This window comes from Zingiber officinale, chromosome 7B (assembly GCF_018446385.1).
Source record: "Zingiber officinale cultivar Zhangliang chromosome 7B, Zo_v1.1, whole genome shotgun sequence".
NCBI classification, from domain to species: domain Eukaryota; kingdom Viridiplantae; phylum Streptophyta; class Magnoliopsida; order Zingiberales; family Zingiberaceae; genus Zingiber; species Zingiber officinale.
In genome coordinates this window covers 39,463,877-39,489,967 of record NC_055999.1, presented here as the reverse complement: position 1 = coordinate 39,489,967, position 26,091 = coordinate 39,463,877, and the positions used below count along the sequence as shown (strand labels likewise).

General features: G+C 39.8%; 1 long non-coding RNA gene across 1 annotated transcript; it reads right to left on the bottom strand.

Annotated features, from left to right (window-relative positions):
- Positions 1-13,130: 13,130 nt before the first annotated feature.
- Positions 13,131-14,085, bottom strand: LOC122003702. The gene is made up of 3 exons (XR_006118043.1): positions 13,849-14,085; positions 13,530-13,608; positions 13,131-13,150 (listed from the first exon to the last, which is right to left on the bottom strand). It is a non-coding gene; the product is annotated as an uncharacterized LOC122003702 (long non-coding RNA).
- Positions 14,086-26,091: the final 12,006 nt, after the last annotated feature.

Here is a 26,091-nt window from a genome sequence, read left to right as displayed (position 1 = left end):
TGTTAATGTAGGATTTTCATGCTTTTTTTAATTCATAGTACAATCTAAACAGGAAAGATCTAAAGCGTATAATTTTCATATAAATTAAATTGATTTACCTTAATTGCTCCCCCTACGTCCTTAGGCCTTCTCTTTGGGCATTAAGATTTGTAATGTCCCATTCTTTTGCACTTGGAGTATTTGATATAGTCCTTCCTTTTCCAGACTCCAGGCATTGGTTCCTCCTTTGCCTTCAGTTGTGCAGAACGATTCTTTGGATATTTACTTTTTTAGTGCCCTTTTTCACTACACTTAAAACATGTTATGTGATCTTTAAATTTTATATTCATAGTGTTACCTTTTGAATCCTTGTTAGGATTCACCCCCTTGTCTGTTGCCATCTTGGATTCGATCTTGGACACTTGTTTTGACTCAAGTTCGAATTCATCAGCTTCTTCCTCAACGATTAGGATAACTCTCCAGATTTAGACTCAGATTCAAAATCACTTTTTCCTTGATCTTCTAGCCTTGATGGAGTCTCATGAAGCTTGATCAATTTGGTCCATAGCTCAAATGTATTTTTGTAATCTTCTAATCGACACAAAATTTTATTAGGAAAAACACTAATTCATTTATCCATTACCTTTGTGTTTGCTTCTAAGTTTTGAGAGGGTTGTCTCAGTGCAATCCAGTTCTCGAAATTGTTGCTTCCTTCAAAACATTCCATCATTCACCTCCAAGAATTAAAATAGACTTGATCGTACGGTGGAGATTCATGGATGTTTCTCCCTTCTAGATAAGAAGTCGACATTCTTGCAAGAAAAAGATAGAAAACAAATTTCAAGACTTTTTTCTTGGGATTAGCAGTGCAGGATAAAGAATAAAAAATATTACTTAAGTATTAAAGAAAACACTCTTAAAGAAAAAAAAAGTTTTTTAAAATTGCTCGAAAAATGGTTAAGTAATTTTTAGAGCAACCTTGTTCTGATACCAATTGAAGTAACGAGAAAGTGTGATAGGGGGGTGAATATCGCTTTTTTAAAAACTCTTTTCTTTTTAAGTGTTTAAACCAAAGTATTGTAGCGAAAAATAGAGAACATGATTCAGTTACTTGGTTTGGAGCCTAGGTCGACTTCTACTCCAAGACTCATGATCCTTGATCGCACCGTTGGACAATTCACTAAAATCCTTCTTTCTGAAACCTTCGGAAAGAAGCAATTCTTACAATGAAATGTGTAAGATAGTAACAACCTATTATCTTACTTTAAATAAAGGATAAATCAAGCTAAATAAAAATATACTGACACTAGATGTAGGGTGAAGCTTGGTTGGTACTTCTTGGATAGAGCAGTAACTTGTTTGGAGATGAGTAGTAGACTTGTTGCACGAATGGTAGTTTTGCACAGAGATGAACTCAGATCCGATACACAGCCTCGAACCTCGAGCGCCACTTTTATAAGAATTGTCAATGTTTGGTCGACCGATCCTTGGGTTCGGTCGACCGAGCCCGCTCTCTTCATTCTTCGCTAAGATCCGATCTTCGATCATTAATTGATCTTTAATGGTTCGATTGATTGATCCCCTTATTCAGTCGACCGAACAGTGGCCTTCCCTGTTTGCCAAGATTCACACTTAATACGCCTTTAATATAATGATCATTAGGTCGACTGATCCTACTTTTCAGTCGACCGATCAGCTAGGTTTCCTTCTCCGCATTGGCTCGGTCTGATCTGTGCCACATCATCAAGGTTTTGTTCTTCTTTGATTTGATCTTTGGTTTGAGTCCACTTGGTTCGGTCGACTGGTCCCTGCGTTTAGTTGATTGATCAGGCGGATTTGCAAAATAGTGTTAGATAATATAATGTTACAACATAATGGTTAGCACAGTAATATTATATTTGATGCATGAGCAGTATTAGAAAGTAGAATTGTCTTGATCTCAACTTAGAATCCTTCCCAGTTTCTTCAGTTGGATCAGCGACCTTAGGTTATTCCTTTCAGGAACATGACCGCATTGTCACTCCTCTAGTTATTTACCTCAACCTACCTGCTAAACCTTGATCCTCTAGACCTATTTGGACTTTGCCGCTTAGCATTGGATTGGCCACCTAGGACTTTTCCTCGATCTTTTCTCCTCCAAACCTATTGAGCTTTCCTGCCAAGTGTCGAGTCCTTTCGACCCACTTAGACTTTCTGCCTGGCTTCCACGATCTACTAAGTCTTTCTTGTTTAGCCTCTAACTAGGACTTTCTCAGTTGAGTAAATAGCTTGCACACTTGGTCAACTTGTTAGATCACAACAAGACTTAACTTGAACCTTTGACAATATCAAAACTCAGGTTTGATTCAGATGCACCCTGCACTAACATAAAATTCATCCTTACGCCCTATTTCTCTGATACCATGTAGAATTGTATGAAGGGAAAAACACCATACATATTTTCATCTACTATATTATTTACAAAGAGTCCAACTAAAATAAGAGGATGCATGAGACACTAGAAAAGGAAGATCACAAATAAAAAGAAAATAAAAATCTCTCTCAATCATAGATTAACATCTCCCTTCCTTCTATGTTACTTCCCTAATCTATCAAATGATATCAAATAAAAATATTCTTAAATATTGTCAACAATTAGGACACCTACATTTTTTTTTTTTTGGGAGGGGTCTATAGCATGAGGTTTTTGCTATAAACCTCCCATTATAAATGGCATCCCCACTACATGGGTGAGAATTATAATTTTTTCTCTATACTGGTCCCAAAATTTGGGACCAGTTTATATATATATATATATAAAAGTTGTAAAGAGAGTTTATGCTCTCCCTCTTTGTCACGCCCCCCGAGGAAATACCTCCCGAAAAATTTCGGCAGCATCTCCCCTGTACCGGTGACAATCGGAAACATCCATACAAACAAAATACGTCAGCCACAGGCGGCTGGAATATTTATGCACCAAAGAAACACAACCACGCAGTTAAATATCTAGCCCACACAGATATATATCAAAACACCGCGGAAAAACGAATAAAGAACCCACAAATGCGAAAGTCCACAAAATACCACAGGTATGAGTCCACAATACACGAATCAAACATAGTTCGTTTTCACAACTCTAAATCCAACAAAATCGAAGGGTAGGGAAAGAGAAAACAAAACCAAAAAGGGGCTCCGGATGTGACGTGGGAAGGGGGAACCGGCCAGCAGCACACTCCAAGCATCATCATATCATCTACCTACTGCCTGAAACCAACAGCATATAAACGGGGTAGTGAGTACAGGGAACTCAGCATGTATAGACAGGATAAAGCATGGTCTACATAAAGATATAGGAATCAAAGGATACAGTCTCCATAAGCAAAGAATAAGAATATGCTAACATAACACAACTCATCTATCTATACCTGATAAGATGACTGTGCATGAACCTACCAGACATAATAAAAGCATATAACGTAAATGTACATACCCGAAAAGAACCAACCCCCTGATATCATGATCCGTAAACCCACCGAGTCAATAACATACTCCGGACACCTGTGCAATATATATACGTCTGCAAATATATGTAAAGTAAATGACATGTATGCAGCATGGCATCCATATGCAGCATACATAGCTCAGACAAATGCAACAGTACACAGTCACATGCAACTAATATCTAGTAAGCATGTATGCAAAAATATCCCCACAGATGCATCGTGCATCATATGCAAAAGTGCATGCATGCTCCATGGTCACCCCCGCCACCTCTCTAGACACCACGACCCCTGTATGGCCGAGAGGCTTGGGTGTAACCAGCCCACAATAGAGTGGTCGAGGCGGACAGTCCGCTAGTAGCTATCTAACTACATAGCATCAGGGTCCCTGACTGCTCACAACGCCGGATCTCACTAAACCTCGTGACCGGGTGGCACAACAGGACAAGCGGCGACTGCTCCAGCTACCACTACCCATGAGTGGCCGAAGGTGCGCGCTAAACCAAACCAACTGATGACCTTCTCAACCACAAGGAAGACAACGGTCATCAGATGCAATGAATGATGAGCATGATATACATATATATAATCATCATCCATGCAACAACCTTCCCCCTCATAAACGCCTCCAATAACCACAACAGACGTAACTACACATACCACTATGCAAATGGAATGGTAAACCTGTAGGACCTATAACCCCTACCAGTCACTACCTAGACAGGTATAGCCCACAAATATCCAATACAGTCCTCCCTACAACACTCTACATGTGTATAAACAATAGAGTCACAAATAACAAGAATAGAGACTGTAACGAAGCAACCCAGATCATATCAAAGATCAAGCAAAAGAGACAAGCAGGAAAGCAACAAATAATAAGATTTAAGGAATGCAACCTAAATATCCAAAAACATATAACCATGCTTTAAAGTTCAAAGAGCTAAATAGAAATTTAGGAAGAAATACCCGCCTCGATATATCCCAAAATCAACAGAACAACCACGTCGCGCGACTCGTCGTCAATCAAGGTCCTGTATCACATATACAAATTTATATAACTATATATGTGTACTCTACAAATAGATGAATAAATCTACAAGTAACTAGCCAACTTCCTAGCAATAGCTGACCACGATTTCTACGCCTTTCTATTAGTAAGTGTAGATTAAATTTCACTTAGCTTACCCATCCATAAATTAAATCCCCTTACCGATCCTAGTCATCACTAATCCTTTCTATATCACCTAACAAGAAATGAACCTAACCATCATGGAAATCCATTTTAGCTTTAGGTGAATCCACACTTACAATCCTCAATTATTGAGGTAGCACGACAGAACATAACCCCACAATATTTAGGTTAACCTACAATGTGTACCCTTTCATTATCCAACATAATAACACTTACCACTGTTAACCAATGTTGCTCCACACAATCCACCGTAATTAGCTCCACTGGAACCGCACATAAAAGAAGCTTCCAACACCTAAACACCCCCAAAACCGGTTACTCCTGCTAGTGATCCGGATCATGGACTATAAGGATTCGGTGTTAACAATCTGTTGGATACACAGCTAGGTCAAGAAAGTATGATTTAAGCAATGGGTCATTTCCCTACCACAAAAGACTACATGCTGCATCTGCACCAACCGGATCAAGAAGAAAGAAATAGCAAGAAATCATCCAAACAAATCCGTTAACAACAGCAATAAATTGATCTCAGTACCTCTTCTTGATCGCCGGAGCAAACCACAGATCTGAGGAAGAAGAGCAATCCCCACCAGAGCTGTAGTGGCCGGAATCACAACACAAGCTCTGCTTCTCTCAGGATCTTGGCTAGAGTACGATCACAGATCCGGTGGAGGAGTTGATCTAGTCCAGCTGTGGTGGCCAGAAACAAGACACCAATCTCTGCTTCCCAAGGAAAACCACCCGAATCAGCCCTAGAAAAGATCAAGGTTCGAATTCACAACCAAAACCAAACCCTTACCTCAGAGATCAAAGTAAGGGCTCGACTTGTGCTTGCCTACGAACCAAACAAAGGAAAATCGGAAGGAAACACCGGGCGTTACCTCACACCGCCGGTCGCCGACGCCCAGATCCAACGCCGCTTCCCTTGATTCCCACCCAACCGCCGGCGAAATCCACCGATCAAGGATCTGTCGCCGCCGTTCGCCGAGATCAGAGAAGAGGAAAAGGGATCGGGGAGAAGGAGGGTTTCGGTTCTACTAACCTTTCTTCCCTTCGATGCTCCAAGATCCGCTCCTCGCCGGCGACACCGAGGGAAGAAGCGATCGCCGGTCTCGGTCGTGTGGCGTCTGAGATCGCGAGGCGTAGGGGAGGAATAGAGAAGCCGAAGGTGAACAGGGAGGCTTCGGGCTTTATAACGAAATCAATCCCACCCCTAGGTTAGCTTAATTAAGGCCTAAGTCTAGCCTTAATCAATTTCCGCTTAATTTGGGTATTCTAAACCTGCCTTTATCTAGCCCCGTCGGCGTATCCCTCATACGGAGTCCTATGGACTCCGTTTAGCTCCAGAAAAATTTCTAAAAATTCTTAAAAAATTTCCTAAGGTTATTCCACGATAACCCTAAATTAAATTCGCATATATTACATTCTCCCCCACTAATAAAAATTTGGCCCCCAAATTTACCATTACCAACTAAAAGCAAGAAGTAGTAGATAAACTTATTCTAGTTACTAAAATAAACTTTACTCACCTTCAGTAAATAGGTGTGGGTAACCAGCTCGCATCTTATCTTCCAACTCCCAGGTGGCTTCTTCGTCTGAGTGATGCCGCCATCCAACCTTGACCAGTCGAATTGTCTTGTTCCGCAACCGGCGCTCTTTGCGGTCCATAATCCGAACTGGAATCTCCTCATAAGATATATCCGGCTGAAGTGCAACTGATACATCAGTGAGAATATGCGAAGGGTGCGGTACATATCTCCTCAACATAGATACATGGAATACATCATGCACTCCAGTAAGTGATGGGGGCAGCGCCAGTCGATACGCCACCTCACCTATCCTCTCGAGAATCTGGAAGGGTCCAATGTAGCGAGGTGCCAACTTACCCTTCAATCCAAACCTTTTTACTCCTTTCGTAGGGGATACCCGTAAGAATACATGATCACCAACAGAAAACTCTAAAGGTCTCCGTCTCTGGTCTGCATAACTCTTCTGTCGATCCTGAGCCTCTGACAGTCTGCGCCTGATAGTACGAACCATCTCCGCCTCACGCTGAAGACTCTGTGGCCCCAAAATCTGTGTTTCCCCCACTTCTGTCCATAAGGTAGGAGATCTACATGCTCTGCCATACAACGCCTCATAAGGTGCCATCTGTATCGCTGAATGATAACTGTTGTTGTAGGCAAATTCTACTAAATGTAAATGATCCTCCCAACTACCCCCGAAGTCCATGACACATGATCTCAGTAGGTCCTCTAGTGTCTGTATAGTATGCTCTGACTGACCGTCAGTCTGGGGGTGGAAAGCGGTACTGAATCGTAACTCTGTACCCATAGCCTGCTGTAAACTCTGCCAGAATCGCGAAGTAAACCGCGGATCTCTATCTGAAATAATACTGAGGGGTACACCGTGAAGCCTGATAATCTCTCTGCAATACAACTCTGCCAATCGATCTAATGAGTCCGTCCTGCGGATCGGAAGGAAATGAGCAGATTTGGTTAATCGATCCACGATCACCCAAATAGTATCATGTGTTCGTCGAGTTCTGGGTAGACCCACGACGAAATCCATCGTGATATGCTCCCATTTCCACTCCGGTATCTGTATCTTCTGGAGCAAGCCAGCGGGTCTCTGGTGTTCAGCCTTCACCTGCTGACATACAAGGCATCGTGCAACGAAATCTGCGATGTCCTTCTTCATGCCAGCCCACCAATAAGGACGTCTCAGATCCCTATACATACGTGTACCACCAGGGTGAATCGCAAATCTGGATCGGTGTGCTTCCTGAAGTAGGTCCTCCCTTAAAGAAGGTAGCTCAGGAACACACAATCTCCCCCGGAAGTATAGAATCCCCTTTCCATCACAAGAAAACTCGGTCTGCTGTCCTGAGGTAATTCTGCTACACAGAAACTGCAGATGCTGATCAGTAGCCTGAGCCTCTTTAATCCTCTCTACAATGGGTGACTGGGCAACCATAGATAACAGAACACCCCGCTCAGTCTGCCCCTGCTCTACTAATCCCAACTCAGAAAATTTCTGTACCAGTTCTGTAACCATCACACGGTGGCAGGCAAGAACTCCTCGGGATTTCCTACTCAACGCATCAGCTACTACGTTCGCTTTCCCTGGGTGGTAGTTGATCGTACAGTCATAATCTTTCAAGAATTCCATCCATCTTCTCTGTCTTAAGTTCAATTCTCTCTGAGTAAATAGATACTTAAGACTCTTATGGTCTGTGAATATCTCGAAGGTAATCCCGTATAGATGGTGTCTCCAGATTTTTAGCGCATATATAATGGCTGCCAACTCCAGGTCATGCACCGGATAATTCTTCTCATGCTCCTTCAACTGGCGTGAGGCATAAGAAACTACCCGTCCGTGCTGCATGAGTACTGCGCCTAACCCCTGTAATGATGCATCTGTATAAAGTACGAAGCCATCATCTCCGGAAGGAAGCACTAATATAGGTGCAGAAATGAGTCTTCGCTTCAGTTCCTGAAAACTCGTCTCGCAAGACTCTGTCCAGCAAAACTTCACCCCTTTTCTGGTCAACTGAGTCAACGGCAGAGCTATGCTAGAGAAGCCCTCAACAAATCGGCGGTAATACCCGGCCAGACCAAGAAAGCTACGAATTTCCTGTACAGACTTTGGCTGCTCCCAGCTGGTAATAGCCTCTATCTTTTGTGGGTCCACGGATATACCACTGCTAGAAACAATATGTCCCAGAAAACCCACAGAAGATAACCAGAATGCACATTTGCCGAATTTTGCATAGAGACGTTCTCGTTGGAGCGTCTCCAATACTATACGAAGGTGTCGCCCATGTTCTTCTTCGGATCGAGAATATATCAATATGTCATCGATGAACACAATCACGAACTGATCCAGGAATTCCAGAAATACCCTATTCATCAGATCCATGAAAACTGCTGGAGCATTGGTAAGCCCAAATGGCATTACCAAGAACTCATAGTGTCCATATCGAGTACGGAAAGCTGTCTTCTGCATATCTGAATCTCTCACACTGAGCTGATGATAGCCAGAGCGCAGATCAATCTTAGAATACACACAAGTATTCTTGAGCTGATCAAACAGATCCTCTATACGTGGCAGCGGATATTTATTCTTAATAGTCACTGCATTCAGCTGCCGATAGTCGATGCACAATCTCATCGATCCGTCCTTCTTCTTCACAAAGAGTACTGGAGCTCCCCACGGAGACACGCTAGGACGGATAAACCCTCTATCCAGTAGCTCCTGTAATTGTACTTTTAACTCCTCCAATTCTTTAGGTGCCATGCGATATGGAGCCTTTGATACCGGTGCTGTCCCCGGCATCAACTCAACCGTGAACTCCACTTGCCTTTTTGGGGGCAAGCCAGGTAATTCCTCTGGAAATACATCGGGGTACTCCCGAACTATAGGAATGTCAGAAAGCGGTGGGGTATGATCCTGATCAGTCTTAATCATAGATAACAAATACCCCTGGCATCCTTGAGACAATCTCTGAGCTTGCATAACTGAGATGATAGAAATCCCCTCATCCTTAGTACCCATGAAAACCCAGGACGGTAGACCCGGAGGTCTAAATGTAACCACTCTCGCGCTGCAATCCACGGTAGCGTAATATCTGGCCAACCAATCCATGCCCAAAATGATGTCAAAGTCTAACATATCCAGAACCTGCAAGTCCACTGTAAGGGTCTGACCCTCGAAACCCAATGGACAATCTCTAATCTCCTGACTGATATTTAATATCTCTCCCGAGGGTAGAGATACCACTAATGTATGAGTCCGACGAACTGGTAATCTACAAATCTTACTCAGAAATACTCGAGAAATAAAAGAATGGGAACTACCAGTATCTATCAACAATTCAGCAGGAAAAGAATAAACAGTAATCATACCCCGAAAGACCGATCCCTCGGCCCGCTGTGCCTCCTCTCGAGTAATAGCATAAACCCGTCCTGCCTCCGTGCCTGCCGGCGGCATCTCAGTGCTAGTCTGAAACTGTGCTGATGGAGTAGTAGCTAACTGCTGAGACTGGATCACCGGACAAGAGCTAGGTGGCGTCGGAAAATACTGATGTGCCGGATGCATCTGATGTGACGGGACAGCCGAGGAATACTGCATAGCCATAGGTACCGCCGGGTACTGCTGACTCTGAATATGGTATACCTGTGCCCGAGAAGGTGGTATACTCTGCTGATGTGAAGTGCTCTGCGTCTTCTGCGGTCCCTTCGGCCGTCGAGTCTGAGTAGTATGACTTTCTTGAGGGGTAACCTTAGCAGCCTGTAACTGAGCCTTCAGAGTACAATCGCGGCTCACATGCCCCGGAAGCTTGCAGTAGTAACATATATCTTGGCTCAATGGGCAGTTAGGTTTAGCGTGACCCTCAGCACCACATCTAAAACATCTGAGTTCCCCAGAGTAATCCTTCTGAGGAGGTCTAGAAGAACCAACAGATGATCGTCCTGTCTTCGATGATCGATGGGACTCCCCTGAAGTAGCCCGGGATCCCTGCCATTTCTTCCGTTTCTTCTGACCTTGGTTCTGTTGTTTCTGAGTCGAAGTCATACCCTGAGCATTTTGCTTATCCTTTCCCTTTTCTAGGGAAATTTGCTGTTGTGTCATCTCAATCATCAAAGCTCTATCCAACGCCTCCCGGTACGTACTAGGAGTGAAGCCAGATATCCTAATACGGATATATACTGCAAGACCCTGAGTGAACTGATCTAACCGATCACTCTCCTGGGCAACTAAATGAGGGCAATACTCAGCCAATCGGTTAAATTCCGCATCATACTCCATCACAGACCGATCCCCCTGCTTCAGATGTAAGAATTCCTGTCAACGTGCCATACGATAAGGAGCTGGGAAATACTGTCTCTCGAATGCCTCTCGGAATAAAGTCCATGTGATGCTCTGGTCTCCAAAAAGTGTCTTCTGCATCTTCCACCATGTAACAGCCTGATCTCGAAGGTGGTACGCAGCTAATTCAGCTTTTTCTTCCTCGGTACACGACAAATACTCAAAAGTATCCTCCACATTTCCCAACCAAGACCGAGCAACCGTCGGGTCGGGAACCCCATGAAATAGAGTAAATCGGTCCTTCACCGACCGAGCCAATAATGGGATGCGGGCTCTATCCCTCACCTAAGGAGTAGCAACCGGAGTAGGGATAACTGGGGGTAATCTCGGAGAAACCGCCTGAGTCTGAACACCCGGATTTCTCATAGAAGTCTGAGGAGTCTGTCGGCTACTGTCAACCTCAATGCCTGCAGAATCCGCCTCGTGCTCCTCTGGCTCAACCTCTACTGACTCGATAGGCTGCTTCCGGGGTCGCCCCGGAACACGACGCGGACGAGGGGTCGTATCTCCGCGCTTCATTCCTGATAAGAACCACAAGGTAAGACTACAACACTATAATACACAGTGATTTAACTTACATCCTATAGCTTGGAGATATCCTGCCGCTGCCTGGTCCCAACATCCGGACAGTCACATCGGAAGAAAGAAAGAAAAAAAAATGGATCCCGAGTGAAAAACCTCGTAACTTCGGAGTCCTCGTAAAACTCGTATATCTCGCAACCCTCGGAAATCCAAGACCCGAGAAATAGACATCGTAACCTCAGAACTAAAACACGAAATAACGAAAACCTCCGAAAATCCAAAACCCGAAAAGAAATAGGCCCCGTAAACCCGATCTGATACCACTAAATTGGTATCAGAAAAATCTCAAAAAAAACCGGAACACATAGCAAGACAGGTATCGTACCTGCTCTGATACCACTAAATTGTCACGCCCCCCGAGGAAATACCTCCCGAAAAATTTCGGCAGCATCTCCCCTGTACCGGTGACAATCGGAAACATCCGTACAAACAAAATACGTCAGCCACAGGCGGCTGGAATATTTATGCACCAAAGAAACACAACCACGCAATTAAATATCTAGCCCACACAGATATATATCAAAACACCGCGGAAAAACGAATAAAGAACCCACAAATGCGAAAGTCCACAAAATACCACAGGTATGAGTCCACAATACACGAATCAAACATAGTTCGTTTTCACAACTCTAAATCCAACAAAATCGAAGGGTAGGGAAAGAGAAAACAAAACCAAAAAGGGGCTCCGGATGTGACGTGGGAAGGGGGAACCGGCCAGCAGCACACTCCAAGCATCATCATATCATCTACCTACTACCTGAAACCAACAGCATATAAACGGGGTAGTGAGTACAGGGAACTCAGCAGGTATAGACAGGATAAAGCATGGTCTACATAAAGATATAGGAATCAAAGGATACAGTCTCCATAAGCAAAGAATAAGAATATGCTAACATAACACAACTCATCTATCTATACCTGATAAGATGACTGTGCATGAACCTACCAGACATAATAAAAGCATATAACGTAAATGTACATACCCGAAAAGAACCAACCCCCTGATATCATGATCCGTAAACCCACCGAGTCAATAACATACTCCGGACACCTGTGCAATATATATACGTCTGCAAATATATGTAAAGTAAATGACATGTATGCAGCATGGCATCCATATGCAACAATCATAGCTCAGACAAATGCAACAGATCACAATCACATGCAGCTAATATCTAGTAAGCATGTATGCAAAAATATCCCCACAGATGCACCGTGCATCATATGCAAAAGTGCATGCATGCTCCATGGTCACCCCCGCCACCTCTCTAGACACCACGACCCCTGTATGGCCGAGAGGCTTGGGTCTGTGACGACTGTACTACCCTCCAGCCCACAATAGAGTGGTCGAGGCGGACAGTCCGCTAGTAGCTATCTAACTACATAGCATCAGGGTCCCTGGCTGCTCACAACGCCGGATCTCACTAAACCTCGTGACCGGGTGGCACAACAGGACAAGCGGCGACTGCTCCAGCTACCACTACCCATGAGTGGTCGAATGTGCGCGCTAAACCAAACCAACTGATGACCTTCTCAACCACAAGGGAGACAACGGTCATCAGATGCAATGAATGATGAGCATGATATACATATATATAATCATCATCCATGCAACAACCTTCCCCCTCATAAACGCCTCCAATAACCACAACAGACGTAACTACACATACCACTATGCAAATGGAATGGTAAACCTGTAGGACCTATAACCCATACCAATCACAACCTAGACAGGTATAGCCCACAAATATCCAATACAGTCCTCCCTACAACACTCTACATGTGTATAAACAATAGAGTCACAAATAACAAGAATAGAGACTGTAACGAAGCAACCCAGATCATATCAAAGATCAAGCAAAAGAGACAAGCAGGAAAGCAACAAATAATAAGATTTAAGGAATGCAACCTAAATATCCAAAAACATATAACCATGCTTTAAAGTTCAAAGAGCTAAATAGAAATTTAGGAAGAAATACCCGCCTCGATATATCCCAAAATCAACAGAACAACCACGTCACATGACTCGTCGTCAATCAAGGTCCTGTATCACATATACAAATTTATATAACTATATATGTGTACTCTACAAATAGATGAATAAATCTACAAGTAACTAGCCAACTTCCTAGCAATAGCTGACCACGATTTCTACGCCTTTCTATTAGTAAGTGTAGATTAAATTTCACTTAGCTTACCCATCCATAAATTAAATCCCTTTTTACCGATCCTAGTCATCACTAATCCTTTCTATATCACCTAACAAGAAATGAACCTAACCATCATGGAAATCCATTTCAGCTTTAGGTGAATCCACACTTACAATCCTCAATTATTGAGGTAGCACAACAGAACATAACCCCACAATATTTAGGTTAACCTACAATGTGTACCCTTTAATTATCCAACATAATAACACTTACCTCTGTTAACCAATGTTGCTCCACACAATCCACCGTAATTAGCTCCACTGGAACCGCACATAAAAGAAGCTTCCAACACCTAAACACACCCAAAACCGGTTACTCCTGCTAGTGATCCGGATCATGGACTATAAGGATTCGGTGTTAACAATCTGTTGGATACACAGCTAGGTCAAGAAAGTATGATTTAAGCAATGCATCATTTCCCTACCACAGAAGACTACATGCTGCATCTGCACCAACCGGATCAAGAAGAAAGAAATAGCCAGAAATCATCCAAACAAATCCGTTAACAACAGCAATAAATTGATCTCAGTACCTCTTCTTGATCGCCGGAGCAAACCACAGATCTGAGGAAGAAGAGCAATCCCCACCAGAGCTGTAGTGGCCGGAATCACAACACAAGCTCTGCTTCTCTCAGGATCTTGGCTAGAGTACGATCACAGATCCGGTGGAGGAGTTGATCTAGTCCAGCTGTGGTGGCCAGAAACAAGACACCAATCTCTGCTTCCCAAGGAAAACCACCCGAATCAGCCCTAGAAAAGATCAAGGTTCGAATTCACAACCAAAACCAAACCCTTACCTCTGAGATCGAAGTTAGGGCTCGACTTGTGCTTGCCGACGAACAAAACAAGGGAAAATCGGAAGGAAACACTGGGCGTTACCTCACACCGCCGGTCACCGACGCCCAGATCCAACGCCGTTTCCCTTGATTCCCACCCAACCGCCGGCGAAATCCACCGATCAAGGATCTGTCGCCGCCGTTCGCCGAGATCAGAGAAGAGGAAAAGGGATCGGGGAGAAGGAGGGTTTCGGTTCTACTAACCTTTCTTCCCTTCGATGCTCCAAGATCCGCTCCTCGCCGGCGACACCGAGGGAAGAAGCGATCGTCGGTCTCGGTCGTGTGGCGTCTGAGATCGCGAGGCGCAGGGGATGAATAGAGAAGCCGAAGGTGAACAGGGAGGCTTCGGGCTTTATAACGAAATCAATCCCACCCCTAGGTTAGCTTAATTAAGGCCTAAGTCTAGCCTTAATCAATTCCCGCTTAATTTGGGTATTCTAAACCTGCCTTTATCTAGCCCCGTCGGCGTATCCCTCATACGGAGTCCTATGGACTCCGTTTAGCTCCAGAAAAATTTCTAAAAATTCTTAAAAATTTTCCTAAGGTTATTCCACGATAACCCTAAATTAAATTCGCATATATTACACTCTTGACACACGCGTAAAGGCAGCAAAAAACAAGGGCCCGTTGCCCTATTTAATATTTTATTTATTTATTTATATTTTTGTTAAACATTTATTTATTTTTATCGAATTATTGTTTTTACATAAATAAATGTATAAAATTTAAAAGAATAATATAATTATAAATATTAATTAATATTATATATAGTAAATAAAATTATAAATAAATATAATTGGAAATATAAATAAAAATAAGTAAATTGATAGTGGAATCTTAAGAAAAGTTGTTGGAGAGGTTTATGATAGTAGAGAAAGGTTTTTTAAAAAAGTGAGATTTTTAACTTTTGATATGACAGTGATGGCGGAGCATAAACATCTGTAAAAGGTTTAGGCTATGGATGCCCTTAGACAAGAAGGTTGTTGGTCAATAATTTCTCACTTGTGATTAAATAAGTTTCTTGGTCAATAGTTTTTCACTTTCCATTAGGTCGAACAATGATATTTTAATAGCATAACAATGTAATTTAGATATTTATATCTGGTATCAAGTGCACAAGATTTATCATGAGATTATGAAAATTAAAATGATTAAATTTGGATGATGGAGTTTATGAATTGAGAGTGTAATTGTGAGGAAATTTGTGGTCCTCGAAAGTTATTTAGCTTGATAAAGGATCTAGAAACTATGTCACACATGCATTTGGTTGATTGATTTAATCTTGAGTTTATTTCAAAAGATGATTATATTGATGTTTTGACAGGTTATGTAGAAGTTAGGCAACTTGGAGCTTATCTTTTGAACCCTTGGGTGGTAAATTTTTATCGGCTTCTCAAGTCTCAAATCGTAAGGTAGCTTTTGGGGTTCACAAACTAACCAAAGGATGACTCTCTTGTAGTAATGGTGTAGCACTAGGGTGCCTTTGTGAATTAAATACATGAAATATGAAAATTACAATGCCTATAAAACTATCCAAACATACAGTTATCTCACAAAGGAAGGCAATCTCTTGAAGACAAAGAACAAATTTCGTGCTTGTTGTCCGAAGAGCGATTAGAGAATCAGAAAACCCTTCACAAATCCACAAACAAAATGACGAAATCTTTCAGATGTTCTTCTTCTCACTACTTCTTGCCTCCCTCTTGATGAAAGACTTAGATGCATTATATAATGGGAATCCCAAGGGGTAGAATGGTAATTTCCCTTATTAAATGTGGGTAACATGCATATCATTGGCAACCCCCACTATTGCATGTTCCCATTACCAATATCTCCCATTCATACAAGTCAAATCACCAAGGCTAAATTAGTCACCAAGATAAAACAAGAATTAAGTCACAAAGACAATACAAGAGTCAAGTCACAAAGACTATACAAGAACATCCATTTCATACATTAGAGAAAATGATTCGTGCGACAACGAGCATACTATGTGATTGATGCTAAGAAGATTGTTACACCTTACATAGCAACTCTCTAAGCGATTAATGCTAACAAAGTTGTTACACTTTACTTAGCCGCTCTCCCAAGTGAATTAGAGATATCCATATCTTGCTTTAATCCCATATTAAATTATTTACATTAGTATGAACATCTCTAATCCCTCATAATGATAATTATGTTTAGAGCATGTTCCATATCTTCAATTAATACAATTATTCACAATGACATTTTATGTACCCAAAAAAAATATAATTGATTGACTAGTGAATAAATATTAAAGATGTAAATCTATCTTAATCTTCCTTTTTAGCTATAATTTATTCATTCTAATCAGTCACTTTCCTAGTTATGCACCATAGACCGAATCATCTATAGCCATAGGATACACGCTAAGGCACTGATTAGAACATTAAGTAAATAGTTAAATAGTCACTTAGGATAAAATTGAGATTAACTTATAATCTCAAGGGTCTAACATAGTAGAGAAGCAAAGATCGATTCTCCTATTACCCTTATTGTCGTAATAACATATGTGGTATGAATCACATGTTATGATGTTATTTTCTTTACTAAAAGAGAGCATGTTTTCCTCAAATTTAATATCATACATATTTTGATCTAGATATATCTAATATCTAATATTGAATTCAAATTATGAATTCCAATCTAGCTTCCAATATGTTTAGTAAATAATGGGTTCATTTACTTCGATCATTATTAACATATAAATAATCTCATCTTGATACAATTATTAAGACGACATTAACTTATGGGTATGTTTCTATTCATAGTTATATAAATCGTTCCATAAGTAATAGTTTTATCTCTATTTATACTTAACAAATAGAGATGATTGTCCATGTGAGTGGACGAATCTCAACCTGCAAACATGCTTACTAAGACTTTATTCAAATGTAACAAAGACATTTACATTGAACAGATCATGAAATTTCATATATCCAATTGTCTTTACAAAATGTTACATTTTACGAAGTCCCAAACACTTCACATATCCTTGAAATACTCTTTAGTCAATGACTTAGTAAAAGAATCTACAATTATAACACGTGTAGGGACATACTTAAGAATTATCTTTTTATTGTCAACAATATCCTTATAAAATTATACTTAATTTCTATATACTTGCCTTTGCTGTAATATTTGGGATTCTTAGAAAAAGTTATAGTAGCTCGACTATCACAATACACTATAACAAGATTCCCACTATCCTTAGCAATCTTTAGATACTTCAAAAACCTTCTTAACCAGACAACTGTTGGGATGTATACTATATGCCTAGCTTTTGTATAAACATCTATTTTTGAGATATTTTGAAATGAAAATCACTTTGGTCAAACGTCTACATTTTATATTTATATATATGTCAATGCAGTTGCCCTTTTAATTTATATTGTAGATAACATAGTGTGTGGTGCCACACAGAAGATCATGTTATCAGTTCCTTATAAACTATAAATAATAGCTCACAACCAAGATGGATAGGGACAAACCATTGGAACGGTTGTAGTGTAATTTGGTATTAGTTTATCTTAACTATATAATTACATTAGTACACTATGTGTGTATTGAGCAGGACCATTTGAGGTTATTCGATTTATACTGACTATATAAAAAAATAGAACCTCTATTATTATGGATGTGCGTACTCTTAATCCCGATATAATAATAAACACATATACTTAGTATTTATTTCTTTAACTTATCAATGGGTGAGATTTATTCATTAAATCAATAGACCCGATAAGTTGGGAGATAGTACTATTTATATGGTGTGTTGTTGATTATAAAGGGAAACTGTGTCCTATTTATTTAGGTTGATGATGTGCCCTTGAGGAGCTCATAAGGATTATCATGTAAACCCTGCAGGTGGACTTAGTCAGACATGATAATAAAGCTGAGTGGTACTACTCTTGGAGTCAGATGTTAATTAAATGAGTTGTCAGTAACTTATTTAATTAATGGGCATACGATATCTTTGTTAGGATGTATACTAAAAGCCTAGCTTTTTGTATGAACATTTATTGAATGAATATTTATTTTGTAATAAGAATAACATTGGTCAAATGTCTGCATTTAGTTAAATGCAGTTGTCCATTTAATTTATATTGTAGATAACATGGTGTGGGGTGTCACACAAAAGTTCATGTTATCAGTTCCTTATAAATTATAAATAGTAGCTCACAACCAAGATGAATTGGGACAAACCATTGGAAAGGTTGTAGTGTAATCTGGTACTAGTTTATCTTGACTATAAAATTACACTAGTACACTATGTGTGTATTGAGCAGGACCATTTGAGGTTGTTCCTTTTATAGTGACTGCATAAAAGAACATAACCTCTGTTATTATGGATGTGTGTACTTTTAATCCCGATATAATAACAAACACATATACTTAGTATTTATTTCTTTAATTTATCAATGGGTGAGATTTATTCGTTAAATCAATAGGCCCGATAAGTTGTAAAATAATATTATTTATATGGTGTGTTGTTGATTATAGAAGGAAAATGTGTCCTAGTTGTAACGACCACCTTTCTTACTACTACTACTCTCTAAGGATGACCGTTACTTAACTACTAACTCTACTTAACCGGTATGATTAAAAATCACATGGAAACCCTACCGAAAAATTTTGAAAGAATCTCCCTTGTACCGGTGACCATATTCAACAATACATGCAATATATACTCAGCCACAAGCGGCTGGAACACTTATCAATCAACCACGCAGTATAATAAATCCAAAATAATGAAAACAACACCAGAAATCATCACACAAGATTACAATTCTTCTACTACATCCTAATCATATCAAAATAACAAATACTATCTCAAATACTCCTAACATAGCAAAAGACAATGGAAACTAAACTAAAACTTCTTTCCTAGTCCCAAGGCTTCCATAGTCCTGGCATCACACATCCTTCGAACACCTCCTTATCGCCTTCCTTTCTATATCTTTTCCTTTCCTATATCTACAGTAAGAGGAAGTGTAGTCTATAAGAAAAATTTGCTTAGTAAGCGCTATCTAACTCACAAAATCACGAATGTGCATGTATACGAAAAGAACTAGAAACTATATGCTCTAAAAAGAAATAAAGCATAAACATAACTGCTCATGTCAAACTAATAGCAAAGAAAAGCTAAGGAATCTACTCATGTAATTCTAATAGTTAATCATGCTGCTCATCTAATAGGTAAACATGAAAACTACTCATCTACTAGATAAACATGGTAGAATAAAGAACTAAACTTACTGATTTTTAGAACTATATGAATCTTATTTCATTTGTTCTAAACTTAATCTTTAATACTTTATGTTTATGTAAAACTCGTTTTACTTATCCAAAAACTTATACCTATAATACTTCAAAATAATAATCAACTTCTTCTTGGGCCCAGGCGTAGTACCATCTTATGCGCGTTCCCTAATAGGTTGGGGTAGCGAGCCACCAATCCTAAAAGAGCAGACCTCGGTCTACCAGGGCCAAGACCTCGGAATTGGACACCTGGATTTGTTTAACGACAACCTCGGAAGTCGGGTACTAGCCTCTTCTTAAACGTAAAATACTTATAATCTTAATTACTTCTTCTTTAAATGCCTTGACATTTTAATAGACACCTTGTGTGCGCCAAAAATCCCTAAAGTCTTGACTTTGGGATCTACATAAGGCCTCGGCCTTTTCTTTCTTTTCTTTATCTTTCTTATACTTTTCTTTATCTTTCTTATGCATCTATGAATGAAACTAACTATGTAACACATAATCATGCATAGAATACAAAAGAAATCTGCACATACAATACTTATCAAAAATCTGCACTAATGCTTAACAGAAATCTGCATACTAGCTTGAATAAAATCTGCATAATAGCTTAACAGAAATCTGCATACTAGCTTAAATAAATCTGCACTTGCTTAATAGAAATTCTGCAAAGCAACTTAACAAAAGAAACATATTCTGGCTAGTAAAGATTTTCATCGTCTCTCAGACTTCCTTTCCATAATATGACTAATACACAGCTTATATGGAATTCACTCAATAAAGATATTATAACTCGTAATCCATTTAAAATTCCAGAATCAGCCAAGCACATATGTTATCCATATACTTGAATGGAAGTAGCATATCTAAACCTCAAGCTCAGATTCAACATAAGCAATTTATCTAAACCTCATGCTCAGATTTAATGTAAGCAAATTATCTAAACCTCATGCTCAGATTTAATGTAAGCAAATTATCTAAACCTCATGCTCAGATTTAACGTAAGCAAATTATCTAAACCTCAAACCAAGATTTGCAAGGCTACAACCAATTAAAGCTTGCTGGAAACTAAAACAATACCCATATAAAACTTATTCACAGCTAAACTTTTATAAGATAACTGTAATCTTTTAACCATGCTTCAATAGAGTTGCAAAGGAAACAACAAAATCTTGGGGCTATTCTAAAAATCCCTAACAATCAAAGCTTTACAAAATAAAACTGTTCTGAAATAGATTTCATGGCGACACACTTTAACAGAACTACAAAGGAGTAATCAGATCTTCCTTAAGCTTGCTACAATGGGACTACACAGAAACAATCGAATTCCTCCTTAAGTATGCTATAACAGGACACTAAGGAGCAATCAAACCTTCTTTAAGCATGCTATAACAGAACTACAAAGGAGCAATCAAATCTTCTTAAGCTTGCTACATCAGAACTAACTCAACCCACTCCTAACTATTGAAACTAACTCGAATCAACAATCCAGTGGAAGCCATGCAAGGAACATAATTCAGATTCAAAACTTCTCAAATATATTCTATAGAAATCAAAACCGCTATACCAACGCAAGGCCGCAACATAACCTACAACATAGCTGTTCTTCATGAAACTACAGGTATAAAAATTTCCCACACAACTGCCAGGAAATTAAATTCTGAGGTATTACAAACATAGCATTCTTCTAAATCCTTTTCATTCTAAGAGGGAAACATTAAAACCTTATCTAACCTCTTCCACATTCTCCTGTTCTTCATGCTTAAACTCAATCAATCCTTCTCTTCTTTCTTTAGGGCTCACGGCAGCAAACAAAACCAAGAAAGAATCAACAACAGAAATTAAAATCTCTAGAAGCAAGCTACAAAAATCAACACCCAGCAAGCTTCAGAATTCATGAACACTAAAAGATCCGAAAACTGAAACCACAAGAAAATTCATGCAAAGCTTCGGAAACAAGAAAAGAACAAGGAATAAAACCTCGGAGCTATCCTACTGCAGGTGAGTAGCAACTTACCTCGGGTTTCTTGGACTTACAGCCGAAGAAAAGGCTTCCAACGCTTCTAGCGTTTGTGGAGGATCTCGCAAACTTGCCCTCTTCCTCGTGCTTACGGATTCTCCTCGACAAGAGGAGCTTGGACTTGTGAAGAACCCACGGAGAGGTCCCCTTTGGCCGACCGCCGGAGAAGCCCTAGTTTCCAACTGCTGCGGTTTCGCCCGAGAGAAAGTCGACGCCGCGAGAGAGGAGAAGGAGAGGTTAATTCCCGAAATTTCACTTAAGTCCTCTCTTTTATAACTAGGGTAATTCGGTTAACTTGTTAAATAATTTTGCTACCAATTCTAAACAGAACCATCCGCTGGAACAGTTGGTCAGCCAGGTTTTGACCAAATCACAGGTCTAGGTTTCGAATCCCTCAGCCGTGCACCTTTTTCCCAATTTACTTTAAATGTTCCAACTTCTTCTTAAATGGAATTTTTCTCCTTCTTTAATAAGAAACGATCGCTGGATCAGTTGGTTGGCCGCGTTCGGCTTAAGGCGCAGCTCGTGGGTTCGAATCCCGGTTGTAACTTATTATCTTCCTATTATTTCTCGCTATTAACTTCTATTACTTAAATAAAATTCTTCCTTTATTAGATCAAATAATAACTTCTAGCCCAGTTGGTTAGCTTGGTTTTGCTCGGGTCAAGGGTTGTCGGTTCGAGCCTCGGCTTGGATATTTTTTTGTCAAAACTTCTTTCTTTTGGTAAAAATACCAAACGACCTCCAAAAATTACGTAAAAATACTCTAAAAATTTCTAAAAATATCTAGAATTTTTCTAAAGCATTTCTAAATTTTAATAAGATCTTTTAGGACTCCAAATCATGAAATTTGGGGTGTTACACTAGTTATCTAGGTTGATGATGCCCCCTTGAGGAGCTCATAAGGATTGTCATGTAAAGTCTGCAGGTGGACTTAGTTTCGACATTACAATGAAGTTTAGTTGTAGACAAGGAGCTAGATATTAATTAAGTGAGTTGTCAGTAACTCGTTTAATTAATAGACATTCGATATCTTAAACACAAGGAGATTAATGCACTCATAATAAGAAGGAGCCCATAATGTAATATGGTATTGGTGCGGTAGTTCAATAATAACTCTTTAGTGGTATGAGTTATTATTGATGAACTTGAGTTGGGTGTTCGAGTCGAATACAGGAAGCTTAAGCTCATCGGGAGACCAAAATCAATTCCTCCTCTTGGTCCCTGTTGTAGACTCTATAAAGCCTTGTATCCACAAAGTCCACTTCTTACCCAAGTAATTGGTCGGACACATCCTTGCTTGGTGCAAGGAGGCCGACCAAGCATTAGCTTGAAGCCAAGTAGTGGCCGGCCAAGCCTTGCTTGGTGCCCAAGCAAGGGGTCGACCATAGCATGATAGAAAAGGAGATTTTATTTAAAATTAAATTTTGGTAAAATCTTTTCTTTTTTGAAGCCATCCACATGGTTTTAAAAGAGAGTTTTAAATTTTAAAATCTTTCCTTTTGTAGCTATCTACAAAGGATTAAAAAAGATTTATATTTTGTTAAAATCTTTCCTTTTTTTTAGTTATCTATAATGTTTAAAAGAGAGATTTTAATTTTGATAAAACTTTCCCTTTTGTTACCATGATTTAAAAGAGAATCTTTAATTTTAATTTTTCCTTTTTTGTAGGCTTCTACATTGTTTAAAAGAGAGAGATTAATTTCAAAACTTTTCTTTTGTAGCCATCACAATAGGAAATTTAAAAGAGAGAGATTTTAATTATTATTAAAATTTCCTTTTTTACCATGACCAAGGATTATAAAAGAGAGGTAGAGGGTGCCTTACAAGATGTAGAAAAATCTCTCAAAAGCTCCTCTCTTTTCCTTAGTGGCCAACATCCCTCTCTGTATTCTTTCCTTGCTTGTTCTCCTAGGGTCGGCCACTATTTTTAGCTATTCTTCTTCTCATCTTGCTTGGTGGCCGAAACCTTGCTTGGAGGGGAAGAACATAAGTGTCGGCGGTTGCTTGGAGAAGAAGGAGAAGAGAAGGAAGTTTCTTATTTTGGCATTCTTTGGGTGGCCGAAACTTATAGGCAAAGAAGAAGGTTTGGGTGGATTTCATCTTGGTAGATCGCCGCCCACACGATGTCCAAGAGGAGGAAAGGAATACAGCAAAAGATCAAGAGGTCTTTGTTTACAAAGAAAGGTATAACTAGTTCTTAATTTTGCAGCAAAACTAGTTTTTCTTTGTATGGATCCTGAAATACCAACACAAGAGGCTAGTGATTTCGTGTTTCATTTTTTTTTGTGTTTCGATTTAGTTTTTGATCTTGTGCTTCTATGGAGGTCTCTGTAGTTAAACCTAGGGTTACTGTAAAAAGTTTAAATGTCACGCCCCCAAATGAGTCTCTACCAGACAAAAATTCGGCAGCATCTCCCCTGTACCGGTGACAATCTGAAGCATCACTACAAGCAAAATACGTCAGCCACATGCGGCTGGAATATTTATATACACAACCACGCAGTTATAATAACAACCCACACGGCTGGAATGAAACAATCACAACCACGTAGTTATATATAAAACAGCCCACACGGCTGTACCAAAACACAGCGGAAAAACGAAGGAAAGCCCACACAAAACAAATAAATACAATGCATGCTGGCACGGCTTAAACACAAATACAACACCAAAACCATAGGATAGCCACATGGCTATACACAAATACAATGCCAAAAATAAGAAAAGAATATACAAAAGAAAGTAAGCACGGTCTTCGGATGTGACGTAGGACCCGGCAGACAGGATACTCCGAGCGACACCAACCATCTACAGGCTACCTGAAAACATAAATGTATACATGCGGTGGTGAGTATAGGTAACTCAGCGGGTAATAGAAAAGACAGTGCACGGTCCACAAATAAAACATGGAGATCAAAAGTATACAGTCTCAGTAGAGAATAAGAACATGATCATACTATCATAAACAATGCACCTAAACATAACTGACATAATAATCTGACATATAAACTGTACAAACCACAACTAACATAATGACAGATACATACCCAATCTGGAATCAACACATGGTACAATGATCAGTAAACTCACCGGATCTGCAACAGATATACACGTGACACCTGTGCAATATAAGTACGACTGCATATACATGTAAAATAAATGACATGTATGCAGCATGGCAACCAAATGCAACAACCATATCTCAATCAAGTGCAACAACGACAATCACATGCAACTAGTATCTACTAGGCATGTATGCAAATGCAGATGCACCGCGCATCAAATGCAAGAATAATAACTGCGTATGCATGCTCCATGGTCACCCCCGACACCTCTCCAAACACCACGACCCTAGTATGGCCGAGAGGCTTGGGTCTGTGACAACCGTACCGGCCTCATACTCCAAACAGCTATAAAGCAGCTGAGGCAGACAGAATGCTAAGTAGTTATCTAACTACATAGCATCAGGGTCCCTGACTGCTCACAACGCCGGATCTCACTAAACCTCGTGACCGGGTGGCACGACAGGACGAGCAGCAACTGCTCCAGATACCACTACCCATGAGTGGCCGAGTGTGCGGCGCTAAACCAAACCGATGACTCTCTAACCACAAGGGAGACAATAGTCATCAGATGCAATGAATGATGAACATGATATATATATATTTATAATCATCATCCATGCAACACCCCAAACCTCATAAATACCTCCAACATTAATATAATCATCATGATACCTCCACGTATCCCACCAAACATATGTACACACTACACATGTATAATCAACCAAAAATCTTCAATAATCCCGCCAGACACATGTACACCAAATACAAGTACAATCAACATGTATCCTCCAATAAAACACAACAGACATGTGTATATACCACAAACATACAATCCATACAACTCCTCAAAAAGTACCTGACAAATACGTATCTACACACCACATGTAAATCCACGGTCAACAAGATGACTCCTATAACACATATCCACCTATGTACAGTCCACATCATATACCCAATCTGCATGGTAATACCAACAACCCGACAAACCCTACAAGACATACTCTACACGTGTAATCACAATAGAGTAGATATCAAGAGTGGAGACTGTATATGAATTAAATAGATCATCACAAGGGTCAAGCATAAGTATCATGCAGGAAAAACAGCAACCGATCATGATATAAGACAGAGTAGCCTAATTCATCTAATAATAACCATGCACTAAGTTTCAAAGAAACTATAAAGAGGCCAAGGAAGAAATACCCGCCTTTAATCTGTTGATCGTGATAAGATAAATCCCACGTCGAGACGCTCGCCTCGAAACCAAGTCCTGCGATCACATGATATATATTTAGCTAATTACATAGGTAGCAAATAGCTAAATAAGCTCTTCAATCTAATTAGAGAAAACCCTAATCGAAATAGATTACTTAATTTCTTAATCCATAATCTATTAATTCATCCAAAACTCACTAATCCACACATCTTAAATCCAACTCACATAATTCATCATCAATCCAACACTAATCCAAACTCATCATAAGTCCTTCCAAATCCACTAATCAATCCAATACAACTTAATTTAAATTCCTACAATCCATCACTACTAATCCAACCCATTGT